This window comes from Rhipicephalus sanguineus, unplaced genomic scaffold (assembly GCF_013339695.2).
Source record: "Rhipicephalus sanguineus isolate Rsan-2018 unplaced genomic scaffold, BIME_Rsan_1.4 Seq12646, whole genome shotgun sequence".
Taxonomy (NCBI): Eukaryota; Metazoa; Arthropoda; class Arachnida; order Ixodida; family Ixodidae; genus Rhipicephalus; species Rhipicephalus sanguineus.
Genome location: NW_023614564.1, coordinates 2891 through 27015, shown reverse-complemented (window position 1 = coordinate 27015; position 24125 = coordinate 2891). Strand labels below are relative to the sequence as shown.

Sequence of the window (24125 nt, the reverse complement as noted above, 5' to 3'; positions counted from 1 at the left end):
TAATGACAAGTCTCCCTCCCCTTCACCCGTGACTTTTAGTACACTTAATTAAGACGTCATTATCCCCTGTGTTAATTAATAATATGGCATTCCAAACGTGCTGTTTCGTTTCATGCATCCCTCGAATAATATTTCAACGCTCGTCGGGACTCATATAAATAGCAATTTATGCATCTAATATTTTTTAAATGTAACGGTGAAATGATTACATAGAGTGGAAAGATGTACGGAGGATGATCCGATACATGGTACAGTAATGAGTTCCGAAGAAGCATTAGGTTTCGATTGTGGCTTAAACGTAGCAATTAAGTGGACGTGGAGTGAAGAATCTGGCAATTGCATTCTGTGTATCTTCCTAAACAAAATCAAACTTCTAATATTGTGGCGTAGTTGCGAAAGAAAGAAAATATGAAAAAGAAATTACAGATGTAATTAATTTTGATGTATATATATAAAGAATTAGAAATTTTGGGGATTCACCAAGGTAATCTTGTAATTGCTGGAGTGTTACGTGCCGAAGCCCCGACGTGATTATGAGGCACGCCGTAGTGTGAAATGATTTGAAGACCTGCGGTTTTTTTTTTTTAACGTAGGTACACGGGCGTTCTGGCACTTCACCCTCTACTCCTCCTCCCCGCCCCACCCCCTTTCGAAACGAGGCGGCAGCGCCGGGAATCGAAGACGCGTCCTCGAGCTAATCAGCGCGCGGCGCCCTTTCTGCTAATCAGACTACCACGGCGGATCAACGTGATCTCGTTGTGCCTCTAATAATGTTGCGAAGTGAACGAAAGGCATATCTTGTTTGATTAAGTCCCAGCGAACACGCCCTAAGGATGGTTATGAATGGGCGGTAAATATAGTGTTAGCCCAAGCATTCAATATTGGGGACATTAACGATTTATTTATTTATTTATTGTTTGTTTGTGTTTATATATATATATATCTATATATATATATATATATATATATATATATATATATATATATATAATATATAATATATATATATACATATATATATATTATATAATATACTATATATATATATATATATATTTATATATATATATATATATATATATATATATCTATATATATATATATCGGGCATTTATTCAACGTGTCAATCCAAACAAGCATTAAATGAAATTATTTTGGGAACGATTTTTCAAAAATCACTCGGGATGTAAAGGCTTAATTAAAGATATGTGAGCTCAAAATAGAAACATTAGTTGACTCACTGGATCCAGAACCTTAGGCACGACAATGCTATATTTTATTTTCACTACCATCTTGCCTAATAAAGTAGGCAAGATATATGCGTCTTTGCAATTACAGACTTGTGATGCACAGCTAAAAGAATGAAAATTGAGTGGCAAACTAAACAGACCAAGGTGAACCATTACTGATTCACGAGCAGGTAGCTTCAGACTCAGGTGCCTCGTGAAACAGTATGCTGTGCAAAGACGCTCTGTCGAACAGGGTGGTGGCCCGTGGTTTCAGGAGGCGTTGCCTGTGGTGTTCAGTGTCTCAGTGAATTGCATTCAGCAGTACGACGATACCTGTTTTCTTCTGTTTTGCGGACACCCCGTCAACCAAACATTCGCGATTAAATCATTATTCGGAAAGTTGCAGAGTATAATTTTCCCGCACAAAGCACTACTGCCAAAAAAAATTCAACTCCAGCACTTGTCAAATGGGTGCCGCAGTGCCACCGTCAGGCTGCCGAGGGGGTGCCGGGCCCTTCCTTAAAAAATGGAGGGGGGCCCGCTCCCCCCCCCCGGGTCCCCCTGACTTTAAGCCCTGAACACCACGGTGTAAGGTATATATCCTTACACCGTATGAAACACCCAATACAGCTTGCAGTTGCTCGTTACGTGCTACACGGATTTTTTCACTGAGCCTTGGAAGAAGGCCGCGATGCACGCGCTTGGTTAGGCGTACGCGTTGCTGTGAACGTAACGAATTGGCTTGCACATCTACACAAAAGTCTTTTTGGCTAAGAGCCAGTGTTGTAACCTTCGTTACGCATATATGTTGTGAAAGAAAAGAAACGCACAGAGATCCTGCAATAAGAAAGACATTAGAGTCATTTAATTATGATGCATTCAAGGACGACTCCAGCGTCTTTTTATTGTCCCCAAGGTTGAGCTTGATAATAAGAAATGCGAACAGCTGTTCAAGTTTCTTTCCATCACCCCTGTACTTATATGTAAATATGCAAAGGCACTGCGCGTCGCCGAACCATAACGTTTGTACGCGCGATATATATTGAGGCGAGTCTGTAAATATAACCATTGATACCATGGACATTACGGGCAGTTGTGACTAAAACACTAAAAAATTAGGAGCCTCATCCATGGAGGTGCCGGGGTTCGAACCCGGGGCCTTTCACATGCGAAGCGAACGCTCTACCACTGAGCTACACCCCCCAGGCCTCAGTGGCACAATTTGAGATGCCTTTTGCAAGGATCGCACCTGCATCTTCAATTCCATTAAGCAGTGCGATTGCTTTGATTAGTATTTCAACGGCCGTCGGTATGGGCGTACGACTTGGCCCGTCGGCACAGGCTGGAAGCAGCGATTTCTTTTCTTTCGGTGTTCTGCAGTGAAGCCACCATCGGCGCAGCTCGCCGCCTCCTGAAGAGTAGGTGCCCCCACCTCTAACGTGCGGCGCCACTTATCAAAACGAAGTGTGGCCGGACAACTCTATGGGCCGGTCAGCGGGCTGGCCGACCGCAGTCGCAAACATGACGGTTACAAACAGGGCCTTTGATGCAATAAGACCTCCTTGCGGGCTAGTTGGTTCATATCGAAAAAATCTAAGTACACGGACCTCTTGCATTTGGCCTCCATCGATCGCAGTGCTTCCTTCCTTTATGCTTGCGCAGTACGCTACACGGCCTTTGAGATTCCAGCGATTCCAGTGTGCTTTCAAGCAAAGCCACATGCGTTGAAGACTTCGAGAGCGCCGTCGCGCATAACTTCGCTTACCGCGAACTCCGCGCTTTTACGAATACTTTCACTTCTAGCTTTTTGGTTTTGTTTTAAATGGTAACGCAGTAATGCGCTACAAGTTCCCGTAGCCGGGAATTATTGACGTATTTTCGGTTTTGTGCGCGGTGGCGCGGAGCACCTTATGTGTCCGTTGTATCCGATTTCGCTGATTCTGTATAAGTGTGAGATGACGTTCGACCATGCGAAGGATAGGCTTATTTTATCTTAAGGTCGTGTCCACTGAATTTCAAAAGTTCTTTCCGTGGCGCTTGAATACAGTCGGCCCCAACGATTAATTTTTGCGTTTTTACGTCCCAAAACCACAATATGATTGGGAGAGACGACGCGTAGTGGGTTCTTTAACGTCCACCTATAAAATCTAAGTGCACGGACCTCTCGCATTTCGCCTGCATCGACTTTATGCCACCGCGGCCGGGATTCGATCCCGCGCCCTTCGGGTCAGCAGTCGAGCACGATAACCGCTAGAACCCCGGCCGCAACAATTGAGAAACCTCAAAATAAAAAAAAAGTGCGTAACCGTAGTGTAGGCAGCTCATTGAGCGCTTTTCTACCGCCTCGAAATCTCGAAAAAAAAAATTATGGTACTTCGATGCGTGCCAATTAATATATATACTTTAAGTGCTCCCTATTTTTTATTGAAAAAAAAAGAACGGAATACCACGAAAACGAGAATACATATATTAAAGGTGCACCTTTCGCCTAATTAGTAAAAAAAGCATAAACCCAAGTTCAGGAATTGGTTAACACGAAAAGTTTGCATTTTTGACAATGACGAAACTGTAGTTTCAGCAGAACCTCAATGCCACATAATAACCAGTTCATTTTCTTATATTTCGCAATTAACTTTTTCCTAAAGTATGGATTCCTTAAATTTGATTTGATATTGTTTTTCAAGTTTAGAAAATATTACTATGTAAAGCACATTACTGTATGAGATAGTGTTTTTATGTATGCAATAATTCATTTTGTTGTGCTACCATGCCAATATGATTATTTTGTTCTTATGTGTATAAATTAGAGAGTGCAATAACATACTATGCGTCCCTGCTATTCATTTCTCTAGTGGTTTCAAGCTAACTGGCTGTTGCTGTGTCCAGTACAATGTAAGAAAATAACCATACACCATTGGTATTTATATGTTTATTTGTTGTTTGAGAGTAAAAATGTTCTCAGATGTAGCAGCTAAACGCAATCGATTTGCAGGAAAAACGATGTAGCCTGTATGTGTATGTCGAGGCAGCAGCAAAGCATGGGCAACGAAAGTAGGCAGGCCCGCTCACTGCTTTGCAGAGTGTTCGAACAGCCCTGGGCTGATGCGCAGGATACCCACTGGACCAGGAGTTGGCGGAAGCCAAAACGACTAACCGTACAGTGAATTTTCTACACGAGATAAATCTTGTCATTGTTAAGGTGCAAACTTGCAAGTTTTGTCATTACAGCGCAATGGACTAGATATCTGAAACAAAATGAAGCTGCTAAAGCATGCAGCTCAGGGGCGTGAGGTAAAGTGCGTAGCGTGGGGCGGCGCACCTATTCCCCGCAATCATTTCTGCAATCCGGGTTCTGCAGTTGAGACTGCGCGACCATCTGCATTAGCGGCCGCACAGATCAAGCGATGATACGTCACCAGAACAAGAGGCCCTTATATGCTTTACACAAAAGTGCGTGGGTCGATCTTTATAAAATAGTACTACTTGGAACAAGACCCACACTGACGCTGTCTAGTTGCAGTACTTGCGCTTAATTCTTGTATGACATCACGAAGAATGCAGCGTCACGAGGAATATTCACGTCAGCAAATAAATAAAATGTGCTGTACCTGACCAGCGCCGGGCGCTGACCTGACTCAAAATGCAGTCCGTCCGCAAATGAACACCGCAGAACACGATACAGCACGCTAGCTTGGAAGAAGATAATTCTGACGTGCGTCCACTCTAGCGTCTCTTGCCTTCATCGCGATTTCGTCTTTGTACGCTGCGACATACGGAGCCAGCCACATGCAACAGCCGCTGCGTGGTTTGCGCGTCAGTGCTCAAGCGCGGCAAAGCTCATCGGGAAGAGAGACGTTCGGCCGCCCAGCAACGAAGGGAATCCGATCCTGGCTTGCGAGTGGCCAAAGCAGGAGCTCACGGACCGTTTAGCGGCGTCATATTATCATCGCTGTATCGGCAGCTAAAATAGTACTTAGTAAAAAAGGCACCCCAAAGAAAAGGAAAAGCCACCAGCTCCGCAGTTTTATCAGTCTTCGCGACGCCAAGTCAGTGAAGCTGCGCTAAGTTTTACCCTTGAACGTTGCATTTGTGCGCTGTGACGTGCAGCTCATGCAGTTACTGCGTCCTCGAAATGCCCACTGAATACGTTGTAATAACAAAAGGTAACATGGCACTGCCGCAGAACCCAACGACGGTCGGAGCGCCGCCGCGGCCGCGTCTTCGTCGCCTAGGCAACCGTGACCGCCGCGCGCGGAGCAGCTCTGTGTACCACGTGACTTTTTTAACGCGCTGCCGAAATACTCTCCTAACAAGGAAAACAGACGCCCACTGTTGCCAGAATAATATATAAAGGGCGCCAGTTGTGCAAACGCTTCTTAAGATACAACTGCGTGAACCTTTTTTTTTTCAACTGTAGTTGTTAAATTTATGTCAACAAACGTGCCATGCAATAAACTTGGACATCTTCTATCGAGATACATAATTTTCTTTTCGGTGCTTCTGTTTTGAAAGCGAGCGCCACTCTTTTGGTAGTGCATTCGGAAGGAAACTAAAAAATTACACCATCTCTCGCTAAAGGGGACCATGAGTAGATGCGAAGCCGGAGTGTTTGCACGATCGCGTTCCGTTGGCGTTCGTTGGGCATGCTACCGAGCTCGCGTCGTGGAACGCGAAGAGCGACGCTACGCGCGTCGTATCTTCCATCTAGCCTGGCCGTTAATTCTCACAGGCGAGCGGGGAACGCGGTCGACAGGCGGGCGAGAGGGGGCAGCGTAGGAGAGGAGAGAGAAGGGGAGGGGACGCGCATGCGCTCGAGCTCATCGCGGCGTTGCGCAGGAGAGAATTTCGGTATGTCTAGCCCGCGTTTCAGAGGAAGAGTGGAAAGGTGGAAAAGTGGAGAGGGGTATGGGAGAGGGAGGGGAGAAGGAAAGTGGAGAGAGTGAGTGGAGAGGGAAAATGGGAGAGGGTAGATGACAGGGGGAATGGTGAGGGGGAGTGGAGAGGAGGTGTGTGGAGAGGGTATGCGCATGCGCAGTAAGGGTGGTCACGCCGCACACCACCACCGGATTGAGCTCCGCCTTAAGATACTTCTCATCTGAAAGAAATCGTCGGTGCCGTGTGACTGCGAGGGAACGCCTCTTCATAAAAAAAATCACAGCATATACACGGAGTGAATGATGATGAGTGGGCGAAGCTGCGGAGGTTCATCGGTAAACCGTGAATCTTCCGTGAATTCTGCCCAGTACATCATCACCGACGTGAGATCGGGCGCGTTTATACTAAAGGTTCGATGAGAGTTATGACGACTTGCAGCGCACTTTAATTTTACATGTACGCTGTGAATTTTCATTGTTCAGAAAACCATTGCTTTAGAAAACATCTGGCGTCTTTCGTTAAGCAGCTGGCGTCTTTTCGTTTTGCTTTAGAAACATCTGGCGTCTTTTCGTTTTGCTTTTAGAAAACATCTGGCGTCTTTCGTTGGCTTATTTCATCAATCAACGGCGTTTTGAACAAAATTTTTATTGTTTAATCACGCACAGGATAAATCTCACCAGGCACTACCTTGGAGGTAAACAATGGCTGCTAATGGGAATGAGAGACAGAAGAAGTCGGCTTTTAGCTAACACTTACACTTCTACTTCTACTAACGTTTCCTACTGGAACATGCCAATGGCTGCTAATGGGGAATGAGAGACAGAAGAATTCGGCTTTTAGTTAACGCGCACGCTGCCAATTTTTTATTGTTCAACAACGCACAGGAGAAATCTCCCACCGGCACCACCTTGGAGGTCAAGATCTGGTACTAGCGTTATGACTGGTTACGCACTACGAGGGACGAACGGGTGCCGCTTTAAGGAGCTTCGCCCCTAAAAAGTCTTTCAACATAGTAAAAGACCGCTTACGTAAAAGACTTTGCGCGCCCGTGTGACACGGGTATTATGCTGAAGCTGGTACCGTATCATCGGCAGTGCACCGCTAATAGAGCCGAATTACGTGATAAAGGTGCTTACTAGCTATAGAACCAGACCACCGCAGGCGCTCCGGTTCGCAGGTTCAGATATTTGCACACATTGGCCAAAACTTGAGCCAAGTCGAAGTTTGATCAGCTGGCTTCGAATCAAGCTTTCGGCAGCTTATGCTTTTTATCACATGTTTGTTTCAAAGCGTAAATATATTATATGTTTTGTTGCCTATTAATATAGCTTTCTAGCGCACAGGAAAGCAGTTCGATAATGTAAGCATCACTTCATGAGTCTATGTTAAAATACTTGCTTCGCAGAACCCAGTGTGATCCTGTGGAAAGCGCACATTACAGGTGCTTGCGTGGACATGAACAGCGTACACCACTCTCAAACGAGACGGTCGCTCTATCATTTCGGCACTTCGGCTACAAATCACCTAATGTAATCGAATTCAACGTAGTTGTACGTTTGCCACTAAAAAACTAAGAATTATCAGCGACAGCAATGTATTAGATAACCACACGAACAAAAGTTCGTAATCTTCACGGGGCTGTAAGCGGCAGAAAAGAATAGTCTGTATTGAGAATAGAAAAAAAATTAAAGCCAGTTACACGCCTGTGCGATTTGAGTAAACAGCAGAGCAGACAAGCAAGCGCCACCGCCAGGGGGACGCAGTTCGAGTTCTTTTTTCCTCTTCTTCTCCTTTCTCATTTCTTTCCTACTTCTTTTTTCTCTATATCATACATCTTCTGCTTTCTTCTTTCCTCTTCGTTTCTTCCTTTCTCTCTTTCTCTCTTTCTTTCTTTCCTTCTTTCTGTAACTATATGTTGCCCTCTCCCTTCCTTCTTTCCTTCCTCCTCGCCTTCACTTCCCTTTCTCACCACCCTGCTGAACTGTATACTATGCATTGCTATGCTATGCTAAGACCTGCTTGGCACACACCCGCTTTCTGAGGCGCATACCCGCCCGGATGAGGTTGTGCAACGCCACGCGGAGTTCTGCCAGGCTTAAACATCACCGCTGTTAAAACACGGTCCTAGACGCGCATGTATAAACACCAACTGATCTCACTAAACGACGTTATATGAAGCTTCATGAAGAACACAAACAGTGAGAAAAGAATTAATTTTGTTCGTTTTACATTAATACTACACTTTGTTAAAGGGACGGAGGGGAGAGGGCCCCACGTTAACGTTCTCCACCGAGATTCCGTTTCATTGTTCACCTTAATCTAAGCCCATTATGCCTCAGTGGTGACCGGGAGTCGAACCCGTATCGTCAAGCTTAGTAGCGCAACATCTTTCCCGCCAAGATAACACGGCTGATAACCAATGATGATGGGAAAATTGTTCCAGCTTCTGCGATCTTGTTAACGCTGCCACGTTCACACTTCTAAACGCTCATCGAAGATTGAAACCAAACAAGAACATAGATACAGTGAGAATCTCCAAAATACGTGTTCTGAACTATCTGTTAACTCTTTCGTGAATTCGATTGGTAGGTATTTCAAGGCAAGTGACAGTGCGCAAGAAAACTTCGTTTCCCATAATCGTATGCGAAGCGAAATTTTGTCACTGTTTCTGTTTATTCATAAGGGCGAGCACAATTTTATTTTTGTAGAAAATATTCATTTTATTGTCACGCAAGTAGCAATACTCTTCGCAGAGCTAATCCAAAGAATGCCAGTGCCGCTGCGCAGAATTTGTAGAAATGATGATGCATGATGGTCCTTGAGGTTAGAATAGCCGTGACAGGTGTGTTCATAAGATTCATATGTTCATAAGGTCATTCAATTTCAGTTGATTCTTCTTAATACCGCATAGCGCAGAAGCTGTATCTCTTAACCCTTTAGATGTCCAAACGCTAAAAGCTCAGATGTTCAAACGTATACAAATCAGTGCTTGGCGCAGCTGTTTGACGGAATATCAAGAGCTCAGGCAACAACTGAACACGTTGACAAGGTCACATATACGAGAGCATGTTTCGGAAAACGTGAAGACTGCAGGAGTGTCAGAGCGCAAACTAAAGAATGGAAACAATCTTGTGCGAAGAATTAGATGACGTTGTCTTTCGTGTCATCGAAGAAATCAGGGCAGCATTACTGGTTAGGGCCGCTGTACTGCGGTCTTTGCTGAGGGGACTGGTAGCGTCGTGGCGAAGGCGAACGTGACGGGCGTGGAGGTGTCCATTCAGTATCGGCCAGGTAGTCGGCGATGTCGCGTGGCCGCTTACCACGCTGTAGGCACGGTAGTCCCATCTGGCGGTACTGGCAGCGGCGGTAGGTGTGGCCGGCATCACCGCAGTGGTAGCAGAGCGGGCGGTTGTCAGGGGCGCGCCAAACGTCGATTTTTCTTAGCGCGTAGCGCTTGCCAACATGCGGGCGGTATGGCGTTGGTGGCGGCGGCGGTGTCTATAGTGACGGTACTGCAGTGATGCAGCGTCTTGGCGTGGGCACGGAGAGGAATTGCGGTACGGCGGACTGCGGCAGCGTAGCTCATAGCTTGTGGCTGAGGCTGCGCTAGTTCAGGTGCTCCCAGAAATTGCTGAATTTCCTGAAGTACGGCGTCGGCAAGCGGGTCCACTTGAGGCTGCGAGGATGGCAGTAATTTACGCAGCTCCTTCCATACGATGACAGTGATAGTCTCTCGTGGAATTGCAGCGCCTGAATCTCCCTGTAGGTCGTCGTGGGAATGCGGTGGTTGTACGGCCTGGTACGCATTTCAAGTGCCTTTTCGATCGATGTGGCCTCCGACACGAATTCAATCACCATCTTAGGTGGGTTGGGTAAAAGGCCGGCAAACAGCTCCTGTTTAACTCCCCGCATCAGGAAGCGAAGCTTCTTCTCCTTGGACATAGCGGGGTCAATGTAGCGAAATAGGCGGATCATTTCTTCAGTGTACATACGCATAGGCATGCGCACGGGGGGGGGGGGGGGGGGGGGGGCGGCGGCCGCCCCCCCTATTCACCGCAAAGTCAGCCCCACACATTGAGACATAATAGGGAGGGGGGCGCTGTGACTCGGTAGGGGGGCGCAGTGTCAGCGCGATACATTGACATAATTGGGATGGGGGGGCGCGGCGACGAACCTTCGCCCCCCCTGAAGGGGAACCCTGCGCACGCCGTATGTACATACCGATGTTCTCGTTCGGCAGCTGTATACGGGTCTCTAATAGGGTTTCGTCTCTTTCCTTAGGACGACGCTCGTGAAGGTGTCCAGGAATGCGGCGCGAATAGTGTCCTATATAGGTCGTGAGCATGGCCTCTCGGCTCTCGAAGCAGGTCCGAGCAGCGTCTTCCAAGGCGAAATAAACGTGCCGTAGCTTGTCTTCATCGGTCCAGTTGTTGAAAAGGGCGACCCGGTCGTTCATTTCAAGCCAGCTTTCCGGGTCTTCGAGTGATGACCCGCGGAAGGTTGGTGGCTCGATCCCTGAGTTGATGTAGACGGATCGATGTAGGGGCGGCTGGGGCGGTCATCGTTGCTGTCGACGTCGAAGTCTTGGTTTGCTTGGCGTTGTAGGGAAGGGGCCCGTACTCTGGCTGTAGTCCTATAGCTGCCCGCGGCTAGTTCGACGATCCGGGATATTTTTTGTGTCCTCAATTGTTCACGACTTGGACTTGGATCACGGCTTTGCGTAGGCGTCCGCAACATGGACGAACCAGCTCCTTTACCAGATGTCACATGGCCGTGACGGTGAAGAAGGCTCCAGCAGGACTCGAAAATACGGAAATCCTTATTTGGCGAACTTGTGCCCGGAAAATCAAAGGTCAATTACAAGCAATTCAAGCTGTGCACTGATAGCGGCCAGAACAGCATCGGCCGTCGAGTAATGTGATCTGTGGTAATAGAGCGAACTTGGCCATGTTGGTGTAGCATAGTGAAACACACAGCGCGACACTACGACGGGGACACAAGTCTGTGTGTGTTTCCTTTCTGTGTCCCCGTCGTAGTTTCGTGCTGTGTGTTTCACTATCTGTGGTAAGGCGTGTCAACATTTATAGATGCGGCATCGGAGGCTGTAGCGTTATCGCTGGTGCTCGCGAAAGCTCTCGAATAAACTTGACTGTTCGCGTCATGTGCGTAATCTTAACGGAATAATCTCAAACAACCACGAAGCTTCCCAAACGTTGCAGCGTGGTCTGCGCCGAGCATTGATAAGTTTTTGTGGGTGAAATCCGAATACACAAAAATCAGACAATAAACGCCGCTGGCAATATTTGAGCCCCGTTCTGTTGAATAAACAGTTGGTAGTCCAGCCGCTTTCCTGTCTTCTTCACCCTTTCCTGTGATCGTTTATTTTGTCTGGATATATATTCCCTTATGATTACAAAAAGGAGTTCTTTTTGGGTGAGTTGGTGCTTAGATTGCATAGGTGGGCCTGACTGTGAGGGAAAATACGTTGCGTTGGAAAGGGGAATTAGAAAAGAGAAGAAAGTGAAGCGTCAGCTACCAACTATATATTTACTGACACTCCTAGAAAAGTACAAGGGAAAACAAAACTCTCCGCGCATGCGCAAAGAGCCAAGGTGTGACGTGGAACGACATGGTCAAGATAACATGTTTTCAATAAAGCATATTTTGGAAGAATACAATGTTATGGATGCGTAACTGACACAATCATAGTTTCTTTTTGATATATAGAAGGCTTTCAACAACCCTAAGGCCGTTTGGTCCTTACTTTTGCCGAGAATCAGCTTCCGAGCCAATCACGGCAAACAACAGTAACACCTGTCACATAAACAATAAAATAATTACGAAAGGCAACCACCATAGTTTTTCTTTGGGAACATTCACAGGGACAAGTGGGGCGTGAATCGTCAAAATAAAACTAGGTTTGTGAGTAGGGCGGCTGGGTGATTGAATGCGAGAGCGTTAAAGCACACGCTTGAAGAAAAACCTGCCTAGTCAAAATTACGAACAAATTACCGCTTTGTTTAACAATTTATTTCAGGAAAGAAGTTCGTTAAAACGAATATGGTGTCAAGATAGTTTTGTTCATTCGGGTTGATGGCAACATTGAACCCTATGAGTACCTGCCGGGAAATGCAAATTTCTTTGATCGAGAACGTCGTAAAATTGGGTTTTGTTAGATCGAGTTGGGAGTGTAGTCGCAATCATAGTCGGCAAAACAATTGGAGCTCAGTCAGACTCAGTCAAGAAATATATTTTGCTCTGAGGGCTCACTCGGACTCAGACTCACTAAAATTTTCCTCAACCGGACTCACTCGGACTCGGACTCGTGAAACTATTTTTCAGCCGGACTCATTGAGACCCAAACTCACCAGCATATTATTCAGCCGGACTCACTCAGACTCACGGCTTCATCTGAGTCTGAGTGAGCCTGAGTGAGTCGACTCATGAGCCCGTTGGCGTAAAATTAGCTTTTTCGATCATGATGTCAATGCTCTTTAACGCCAATATCTCACATAATCAGTGCTCTACGATACGTCTTTTAATCTTGTACCTTCAAATATGAGTTATCATACATCATGTATCAATCCAGTAAGGACATTGCTTACTAAATACGTGACTAACACGGGACATTTTTATCAAGAACTTCCCATGAAAGAGTTTGCGGGTGGACGTCATGGCACCCCTTCCCCTAACTCACGCCTCTGATCAAAATATTGAAGTGGCGCATGAATGCTAGTGTGCTGAGATATGTTTGAATAGACTAGAGTATAAACACAAGCCGATATAAGGTTAATGATAGTAATGCTGAAGATGAGTAGATAGGACCATAAGTCGGCAACAAAAGGTGGAGCTCACTCGGACTCACTCAAGAAATATGATTTGTGCTTAGGGCTCACTCGGACTCAGACTCACCAATATTTTCCTCAACTGGACTCACTCGGACTAAGACTCACTAAAATTTTCTTAAACCGGACTCACTCGGACTCAAGCTCATCGAAATATTACTCAGCCGGACTCACTCAGACTGACACTCACGGCTTCATCTGAGTCTGAGTGAGCCTGAGTGAGTCGACTCATGAGTGAGTTCGCCGACCTATGGTCGCAATATGGTCCTTCTTATGATACTCGTGACGTGTGTTGTTCAGGAAAGAACTTACAGGTGCGTGCCGCCGTCCACATCGATGACAAATTCACTTAGTACTTTGCGTCCAAGTCTTCGGTGTCGGCTTGTCAGGAGCGTGACAGCTGCATGACTTAACTTCTGATCACGGACGCAATGTCGACGATCTGTTTTGCCAGTGGAGGTCCTAGCTCTTGGACGATTCATTTCCGCAATCATTTCCGATGCATCATTCGCTGCCATCTCCATGGCAGTAGCAACGTTGCTAACATGGTCACAGGTGAGGTCGATGTACTCATGGCCAAGGACCGGCAACTTCTAGCCTCGGACTGCAGGTCGTCTACCAGGCGGTCCCGAAGTGCTTCTTCCAGAAAACTTCCGAAATCGCATAAGGTTGACGATTCATCGAACTGGACCACAAAAGCCTGCGACACTTCCTGAGGTGCTTGTGGTTATATTGATTTGAAGTGGTATCGTTCACACACCCCTGAACGTCTGACAAAGTAATGCTCCTGCAGCGCCGACACGATTTCCTTCCGTGTACGGCCACATAAGCTGTGCGTATTTAGTAGGAGCAAAATTCGTAGCGTCACAAGCATAGGTCGGCAAACTCACTCATGAGTCGACTGACTCAGACTCACTCAGACTCAGATCGAGCCTTGAGTCTGAGTCCGAGTAAGTCCGGTTGAGGAAAATTTTGGTGAGTCTGAGTCTGAGTGAGCCCCAAGCACACAATATTGTTACGGGGAATATAAACAGAGACTCGAAGGACTAGCAACAGATGTATTTGCAAGTGGTTCAACGAGCAGCGCTGCTCATAGGAACAGCTCGTGCCAGCCTCTCTTATTGTCGTCCTTTTCTTCGTCTTGTGGACCACGATGCCACTGGTACGTAGCATGACCCCCGGCGGCGGAAGCACCGTCCCGGAGCTTTAAAGGTCGTTTTCAGAAGCCGTGTTGTAGGGCTTGAGCCGTGAGACGTGAACAATATCACTGGACCGAACGACAGATGACGAGGGACAGATGGGGCGAATCTCATAGGTGACAGGTGTTACTTGACGCACTATACGGTAAGGTCCCGTGTAACGTGACAAAAATTTTTCAGATAGGCCCACTCGACGATTAGGGGACCAGAGTAGCACAAGGGTACCGGGAACGAAATGTGCGTCTCGATGTGAGGCATCGTACCGACGTCGTTGGTTGCTCTGCGACGCCGTCAGGCGAGCGCGAGCGAGCTGACGGGCATGATCGGCTCGCGCGATAGCGTCATGAGCATACTCGCTGGTGGACGAGGTACTGGATGAAATGATGGTGTCCAGTGGTAATGTCGGCTCTCTTCCGTACAATAGGTAGAAAGGTGAAAAGCCTGCTGTGTCGTGGCGCGAGGAGTTATACGCGAAAGTTGCGTAGGGTAGGGCAATATCCCAGTCTCGGTGGTCCGGCGACACATACATAGCGAGCATGTCCGTAAGCGTGCGATTGAACCGTTCCGCGAGGCCGTTGGTTTGAGGGTGGTAAGCAGTGGTCACTTTGTGCTGCGTGGAACATGAACGCAGGATGTCGGCGATTACTTGAGAGAGAAACGAACGGCCACGGTCGGTGAGCAGTTGTCTTGGGGCACCGTGAACCAGTATAACGTCCCGTAACAGGACGTCAGCAACGTCGGTTGCACAACTCGTTGGTAGAGCTCGCGTAATATCGTAGCGCGTAGCATAATCAGTAGCCACTGCTATCCACTTGTTTCCCAATGTTGATGCGGGAAAAGCACCAAGCAGGTCTAACCCAACGCGGTGAAACGGTTCCGTGGGTATGTCTACTGGTTGAATGGCCAGCAGGTAGCAGCGACGGTGTTTTGCGACGTTGACATAACTCACACGCAGCGACGTATCGGCGTACCGAGCGAGCAAGGCCTGGCCAGAAGAAACGTCGCCGTACGCGCTCATACGTACGAGATACGCCAAGGTGTCCAGCTGTGGGCGCATCGTGAAGTTCAGCGAGGACACTGCGCCGTAAATGCTTAGGCACGACAAGAAGAAGGTCAGGCCCGTCAGGTCGGAAATTGCGGCCGTATAGGACGCCCTCTTGAAGTACAAAGCGACGGACGGAGGCGTCGTTTGGGGAAGATTCCGCGCGGCTGATGATGTCAAGCAGCAGTGGGTCCCGTTTCTGTTCTTCCCCAATGTGATGAAGGCGGACACGGAGAAGATGGAGGGCACCGTGTTGGCGTCACTGTCATCAGGATCGTCGACAGGGTACCGGGAGAGGCAATCGGCGTCCTGGTGCAAGCGACCAGACTTGTACACGACCGAGCAAGAAAATTCTTGCAGACGCAAAGCCCAGCGACCAAGGCGCCCTGAGGGATCTTTGAGGGAGTTCAGCCAGCAGAGCGCGTGGTGGTCGGTAACTACCGAAAATGGGCGTCCATAGAGGTATGGCCTGAATTTCGCGACCGCCCAAACGAGAGCCAAGCACTCGCGCTCTGTTATGGAGTAATTGCGTTCAGGGGCTGATAGCAGGCGGCTGGCGTATGCAATAACGCAGTCATGGCCACGTTGGCGTTGAGCTAGCACTGCGCCGATGCCATGGCCACTTGCATCCGTACGGATCTCAGTAGGGGCAGCAGGGTCAAAGTGGGCCAAAATCGGAGGAGTAGTGAGGAGCGCGATGAGATTGGAGAACGCAGAGGCCTCTTCTGAGCTCCATGAAAACGGGACGTCTTGTTTGAGGAGCTACGTAAGGGGTCTCCCTATGTCTGCAAAATTTTTCACAAAGCGTCGGAAGTAAGAGCATAGTCCGAGAAAGCTGCGAACATCCTTTGCAGATCGTGGTACAGGAAAGTTTTTGACTGCGCTGATTTTGGCTGGGTCTGGTTGTACGCCGTTAGCGTCTACTAAGTGGCCAAGTACTGTAATTTGGTGACGGCCAAAGTGACACTTGGACGAGTTCAGCTGCAGGCCAGCGCGACGGAAGATATCTAAGACGGCTGACAGGCGCTCTATATGAGTCTCAAATGTAGGTGAAAAAACAACGACATCGTCCAAGTAGCACAAACAGGTGGACCATTTAAAGCCTCTGAGCAGAGAGTCCATCATTCGTTCAAAGGTGGCTGGAGCGTTACAAAGGCCGAAGGGCATGACCTTGAATTGATATAGGTCATCAGGTGTGATAAATGCCGTTTTCTCACGATCCATGTCATCCACCTGAATCTGCCAGTACCCGGAACGTAGGTCTATGGAGGAAAAATAGCGGGCACCATAGAGGTAGAGTCACTGTATATGCTACCTTTAAAGGTAGCATATACAGTGACTCTACATAGAGGCAATCGAGGGCGTCATCTATTCGTGGCAGAGGGTACACGTCTTTTTTTTTGTAATTCTGTTTAGGTGTCGATAATCGACACAGAAACGCCATGTGCCGTCTTTCTTGCGGACGAGTACGACAGGGGACGCCCAAGGACTGCAGGATGGCTCAATGATGTTCTTGGCGAGCATTTTGTCGACCTCATCTTGGATAATTTGACGCTCAGTCGCCGACACGCGATATGGACGCCTATGGATAGGAGGCGCATCACCGGTGTTTATGCGGTGCGTCACACCAGTAGCTTGCCCCAATGGACGGCCGCCGAGATCGAAAACGTCGATGTACGACAGTAGAACCCGGTGGAGCTCGTCAGTCTGCCGCGGTGTTAAATCAGAAGCAATCATCGACTTAATTGCGCTGTCGGGGCAAGTATTGGATTGGTGCTGGGCAGAGGTGTCGGAAGGAGTGGCCACCGTGAAAGCATTCACTGCGTTGTCTTCTAAGGTGGACAGCAATGCCAAAGAGATGCCTTGCGGCAGCACTTGAGCTTCACATTTTTTGCCGACCTATGGTCACAAGCGCTTCTTCTTTGATGGCGCTCAGGAAGAAATGCAGTTTATTCGTCCCTGCAACCTCCTTAGCCGCGGTGCACAGCTGCAAGCTTCCGCGGTCAGGATCAAATTCCGGTAGCTTGTCGACCGGCCATCGCCACCTTGCGTTCTTATTAGATCCCGTGCACCTTCGTTGCCACTTTCTTGTTTCTGCTGAAGGGGGCATATGATTCAAGAAATGGCTTTATCCGCAGGGCTGCTTGGCGCCAACATGAAAGCAACCAAGTGACAGTTCCTGAACAAGAATGATCGCCCACCAAGATACGCTCTCGCATGCACAATAATCCGCGGTGACGTACGTCACTATCACTTCATCATTGAACGGCGTTAAACGGGCGTGCCGCATTCTAGATACGAGCGCCAGAAGGCAAGGAACCGTAGCCTTCCTACGCAGCTTTGACATCGCATGAGGGCCTGATAATATACAACTTTTGGTAACGCGCACACATGGGTACGTCCATGACGCTTCTCGAAGAATAGCACGGCTTTTGAATTTTGCATATGTTAAATACACGCACACATACAACCCCCCCCCTCCCCCCCGAAAAAAGATTTCTGGCTACCCCCTGATGTTGACCACTACGCCATGCTCGGTCTTGTTCTCGTACAGCATGGCATAGGCGTGTGCAGGGGGGGGGGGGAGGGAGGCAGGGGGGGCGCAAAGTCAGCCCCACACAGGGAGGGACGTGCTGCGACTCGAGGGGGGGGGGCGCAATATCAGCGCCATACATTGACATAATTGGGAGGCGGGAGGGGTGGGCGCTTCGACGAACCTTCGCCCCCCCCCCCCCCCCTGAAGGGGAACGAAGGTTCGTCGCATGCCTGCGTACGCCCTGCGCACGCCTACGCTGCATGGTATTTATTATTCCTTCCAGTCACTCCAACACAAGCAGGTCTACGTCCACGGAAGCGCCGCTGTGCTTCTACAGTGGGATGATGAGCGGCCTTTCTGATATGCGATATGTCGTCACGATTCTCACGAGCACGTAATTTTACGCTCGTAATTTTCTTGTCGCGGTCATACTAAATGTGTATTTTTTCATGTGCCCGTGTATTTTAGTAAACTTAATTAAGACGTCATTATCCACTGTGTTAATTATTAATATGCTATTCCAAACGTGCTCGTCTCATGCGTCCCTCGAATAATATTCTGACGCTCGCCGGGACTTATATAAATAGCAATTGAAGCAAGTAATCTTATAAAAGCGTAACGGTAAAATGATTACGTAGGGGGAAAATGTACGGAGGATTGATTTGATACATGGTACGATAATGAATTCCGAAGAAGCACTGCTGAAAAATTGCTGCCAAGTTTGCCGTTATTGTGTTTTTTTTTTATTCTGGCAGAAGCGTATAGCAGTCGACGTGGAGTGAGGAGGCTGGCTATATGCATTCTATATGTCTTCACAATCACAAATAAGCCTATAGTATTATAGCGTGGTTGTGAAAGAAAGCGAAATTACAGATGTAATAAATTTTGATGTACATATAAAGAATTATAAATTTTGGGGATTCACCAAGGTAGTCTGCATGCAATTGCTAGAGTGTTACGTGCCGAAGCCACGACGTGATTATGAGGCAAGCCGTAGTGTGGAATGATTTTGACCAGCTGCGTTTTTTTTTTTTTTAACGTAGGTACATGGGCGTTCTGGCACTTTACCCCCTCCTCCTCCTCCCCCTATCGAAACGAGACGGCAGTGGCCGGGAATCGAAACCGCGTCCTCGAGCTAATCAGCGCGCGGCACCCTTTCTGCTAATCAGGCTACCACGCCGGATCAACGTGCATGATCTCGCTGTGCCTCTAATAAAGTTGCAAAGTGAACGAAAGGCATATCTTGTTGATTAAATCCAAGCGAACACGCCCTAAGGATGGTGATGTATGGGCGGTGAATATAGTGCTAGCCCAAGCTTGAAATATTGGTTACAGATGCGTTATTTATTTATTTATTTATTTATTTATTTATTTATTTATTTATTTATTTATTTATTTATTTATTTATTTATTTATTTATTTATTTATACCTTCAAAGCACGGAGCCACCAAAGCTCTCATGTAGTGGTACAGGTAGAAGTTAACAGCAACATAACGGTATAACCAGGGGCGTAGCCAGAAATTTTTTTCGGGGGGGGGGGGGGTCAACTATACTTTATGTATGTTCGTGCGTGTGTATGTATGTGTGCGTGCCTATATACGCAAGCAAAATTGAAAAATTTCGGGGGGGGGGGTTTGAACCCCCCGAACCCCCCCCTTGGCTACGCCCCTGGGTATAACTGTAATATACACCTACGGTTATAAATATACACATAAATAGATATACAATTGTAACAAAAATGTGCTAGAGATAGCAACGTTCGAAGCGAACACTGCCTTGGATAACTGAGTAGACTGGCTCTCGGGAAATTTGTCTAGAGAGAAATGGCATTATAGTTTTAAGAGATAGCAAAAGCCAAGACGCAATTATAAACAATCTTTTATAGTTAGAGCAAACGTGTCAGTGGGAAAATTGCAGACCATCCTGAAACACCACGGTGTAAGGTATATACGTTACACCGTGTGAAACACCCAATCCAGCTTGCAGTTGCTCGTTACGCTACACGGATATGTTTTCACTGAGCCTTGGAAGAAGGCCTCGAAGCACGCGCTTCGGTATATAGGTGTACGCGTTGCTGTGAACGTAACGAATTGGCTGGCACATCTACATAAAATTCTTTTTGGTTCAGAGCGAGTGGTAACCCTTGTTATGCACATATGGTGTCACTACAAAAAGAGCGCACAGGGTCGTAATAAGAAAGACAAGTCATTTATGATGCATTCAAGGACGACTCCAGCGTCTTTTTATTGTCCCCAAGGTGGAACTCGATAAAAACAATTGCGAACAGCTGTTCGCGTTTCTTTCCATCACCCCTGTACTCAGTGCTGGGCAGTATCGAAGATACATGTATCTTAGATACTATCTTAGATACTATGTGGGTATCTTGTATCTGTATTGCGATACGTCTCGAAAAACAAGTATCTGTATTTCCGATACATTCGATGATGTATCGTGTATCTTAAGATACAAGATACTTCTATCGCAACACAACCGTGCGAAACAATATTCGCTGGCCAAGCTCCGCTTCTAAAGCTGGTACTGGTCTCACTAAGCCATATGAATAAGTCTAAGGGCAGTGGCGTTATTTTATTTTTCCGCCAATGTCACCCAGTGAGGGTAGAAGATAAGGAAGACAACCACGCGGACGTCTACGCCCAGCCCACGTACCTTTCGTTTTCTCGATTTCTTTTCTTTTTAGTTGCACCAATGCCGCGACACTTGCTCTTAGCCACTGCCCTGCGCCGCGCACTCCACTGCGTGCGGCGTCTATCGCGCAAATTCTGACGTTACAGTGCCGTTATTCAAGATTCTCTGGAGTCTTGCTCCGTAAAGAAATGTGATGCGCGCAAGAATGGGGTTGCTTTGCGTCGAGTGGATTTTACATAGCAGCGATTTGAAGGATCTCGTGGATGTAAGTTTGACTTGCATGCAGTGAATTAACTTATATGCAAATAACATTCTAACAACTTTACTACCGCTGGTACTGATGCTAGATCTAATAGGGAAAGCGTTTACCTAACAGAAAATATCTTGGCGTACCGCTTTTTTTACTTCCATCTACATTTCTTCAAAGAATTTATGAACTCAAAAATGTCATTGTTAGCACAAGTGCTTTCTTAGCTGTCATTTAGCATCACATACATTTGGTCTCCGCACTTTTTTTGCGGTCTGGTCACTACAGTATGTCTTTTGTAACGCGCTCCCAAAATAAGATTTCTGCTTTATTATTCAAGCTGTCTGCTTTATTTCTGCTACTACTTACACATTTACACGTTGCGAAGGCGATTGTGAAAACAAATATATTATTATGTGGGCGTGCCTTGAGTGTATAGTACAAAATATTCTGCTTACCGCTTAAGAAAATAGCGAAATTGAGTTTGCGGCTACTTACGACGTAACTTTTCCAAAGCACCCTCTTCCTTAGAACTAATACTCTATAAGTCTCTCATACGCTCCAAACTTGAGTATGCATCTGCCATATGGGATCCCAGTCATGCTAACCTCCTCTCTTGAACTAGTACAAAATAACTCTGCTAGATTCATCCTCTCTAACTACAACCGCACTTCTAGTATAACCTCATGAAAAATAGCTTATCACTTATTCCATTGGCTCACCAACGCAAAGTCGCCCGTCTTTCGCTGTTTCAGACAATTTTCCATAGGCACTGAATTTTCTATTGTCTCAACAGGCAAGTTGACGATACTTCGTGATCATAGCTATTAAGAGCGCCGTCTGTATTGTGTTTCTGTACTCATTCAATGTGAATGTTTGATACACAACCACTTCTCTATTTTACTTATATTTGTTTTTATGTTTTAGGCCTTCTTAAATATTTTTCTTATTACTAATCGCCACGTAATGGGAGCTATAAGAGGCAATAGCGCGAATAGCGGCGGTGTCCTGCGACGCTTTGTGCAACTACACAATACGTCTGAGACATTTCTGTGTTGCACGTGTTCTCTCGTTGAAGAAAAATTGCTAAAAGTTTGCACCTTAGTGAGTATACCACCAAAGTATCCCTTACGCCAGTAGCTAACTAGAACATGAAAATTCATTGCAGTTTTACACCATCTATGTATACATCAGGTGTCTCAAACTCAGCTTACAGCCGACGGGCCGCGGTCGCGAAATTTAGTTCCAAGGGCCGGGACAGTGAGCATGGTGGAGTCGGAGAGAGTTTGAACAGAATGACGTTGCCATTTGAAAGGAAGCCTTTCCCATATCTCATATATAGGTCATTTCTGAAGGAGATTTAGAGTCAGGATTCCAGAAGCATCGATATCGATGTGAGTGAAATCTGGACGCGGATTGAAATATAGAGTTTTTGTTCCACGGTTATATTTCAGCTCATGGTAACCATGTTCCTCACGAAAGGAATGCTTGAGACCAGTCATGTCTGTATAGCTCACGAATAATGCTTATTTAGAAACTAAAAACAAATGGGACGAAGACGGTCATGTGTGCCGGCCGGGCCGCTAGCGAATGGTCTCAAACACCGCATACACCATAAGTCCCCCCCCCCCCCCTCTCGCCAAAAAAATGTCGCTACCAGCGATGTTGCAGCTGTACACCTGTCCATATATACGCTACTGTGCAAACTGTCTTAAACGAAAAAGGTAAAACTCTACACCGGTATTTGCGCCGTCGTGCGAAGGATTCTTATTGACGTTATTCTGATTACATGGCAACCCGCTATAGCTGGTAGGCGTGCTGAGCGGCGACTCCCATCAACTGCACAAATCACAAGCAAGAACCGCTGTCAGCTTAGCGTACAAAGAGTTGTCCTGTGAAAAAGGTAAAAAAAGAAACAATAATTTGTTTTGGAAGGAAACTAATGTACTTTGAGCAAGAAGGCAAAACTTTTGAGATACTAACAGACATCTCATTCAAATGAAAGAACATAGGTCACAGTTCAGAAATTTTAATGCAGACCTTTTCGTGTATAGGCATTTGCTGCTACATAATAGGGATCTATAATAACAAATTTGAGAATGTATCGAAGTATCTTAAGATACAATTGCCAAATATCGTATCGGATACAATTATTGCGGCAGTATCTTGTATCTGTATCTCCAATACTTTTTGCCTGAGTATCTTGTATTGTATCGCGATACAATTTCAAAGTATCTTTGCCCAGCCCTGCCTGTACTTATATGCAAATGTGCAAACTTCAAAGGCAGTGCGCGTGGCCGAACCATAGCATATGCATGTGCAATATATATTGAGGCGAATCTGTAAATATAACCACTGATACCATGAACATAACAGACAATTGTGACTAAAACATTAAAAAATTGGGAGCCTCATCTATGGAGGTGCCGGGGTTCGAACCCGGGGCCTTTCACATGCGAAGCGAACGCTCTACCACTGAGCTACACCCCCCAGGCCTCAGTGACACAATGTGAGATGTGTTTTGAAAGGATCGCATCTGCACCTTCAATTCCATTTAGCAGCGCGATTGCTTTGATCCGTGTTTCAGCGGCCGTCGGTATCCGCCTCGTGCGCTGCTGCTTTCAGTGGTACTGGTGGCGCCACCAACGGCGGACGGTGGCGATAGGTGGATCTGCGCGGCTCAGAGAAGCCGTGGGTAAAGCGCCTGTTACTCTCCGTTTTTCTATTCATGTTTCATTCTGGTTTGATATTTGTACTGCCGACGCTGCTCCACTAGACAACCATGCCGTCTGTTACGTCCATTGTTCTATATTATTTGTTTTAAAATGACAGGCCCGTTTTTAATGCGTGCGCGCGATGCACTGCGTACGTTTCTTACGTGCATGTGTCCAAGTTTTTGCGTGATCTGTTAACACAGATGAAATAAAAATTGTTGCAGTACAAAACAGCATTCTTGTTTTATTGAACACCCCAAACAGTACAACAATGACTATTACGGCTGTATGCCTGCTTAAGAAACGCACACAAAGACACGCGATTTATCTTCGCCCAACACTCGTAGCACTCAACTAGGCCAAGAAAACCAAAATCTAACTTGCTGAACGTTTTAACAGCCGTCACACAGCTGCATAATAATGCGTGAAAGTACTGTAGCAAATGACCAACAAACATTCACACAGCGTTTTTTTTTTTGTTCACAGACCGTATTAACATATGAGAAAGTTCTAACTGCATTGCAATCACATAATTCGGAATATCTAATCACTTTCACCATTGAAGCCACAATCCTCTAACACATGCGCTTTAAATTGAGCATGGTATTACTCAGACTTATACAGGAAATGCGCACCCGTGGCATTACTCAGATTTATATAGGAAATGCGCACGCGTGCAATGTCTCGTATGCTAGATTCTCCTTTGGTACGTGCAGCTCAAAATAAAATGCGATTCTAGAAGTAATGTTCGTGGAGTAGCGAGCATATAGCAGAACAACTACTTACAGCTT

At 46.6% G+C, this 24125-nt stretch overlaps 2 non-coding genes across 2 annotated transcripts; both read right to left on the bottom strand.

The window, feature by feature from the left end:
• Window positions 1-2360: 2360 nt before the first annotated feature.
• Trnaa-cgc (transfer RNA alanine (anticodon CGC)) lies at window positions 2361-2432 on the bottom strand. Its single transcript has one exon. It is a non-coding gene; the product is annotated as a tRNA-Ala (tRNA).
• Window positions 2433-23038: 20606 nt separating this feature from the next.
• Trnaa-cgc (transfer RNA alanine (anticodon CGC)) lies at window positions 23039-23110 on the bottom strand. The gene has a single exon. It is a non-coding gene; the product is annotated as a tRNA-Ala (tRNA).
• Between the last annotated feature and the right edge of the window lie 1015 nt (window positions 23111-24125).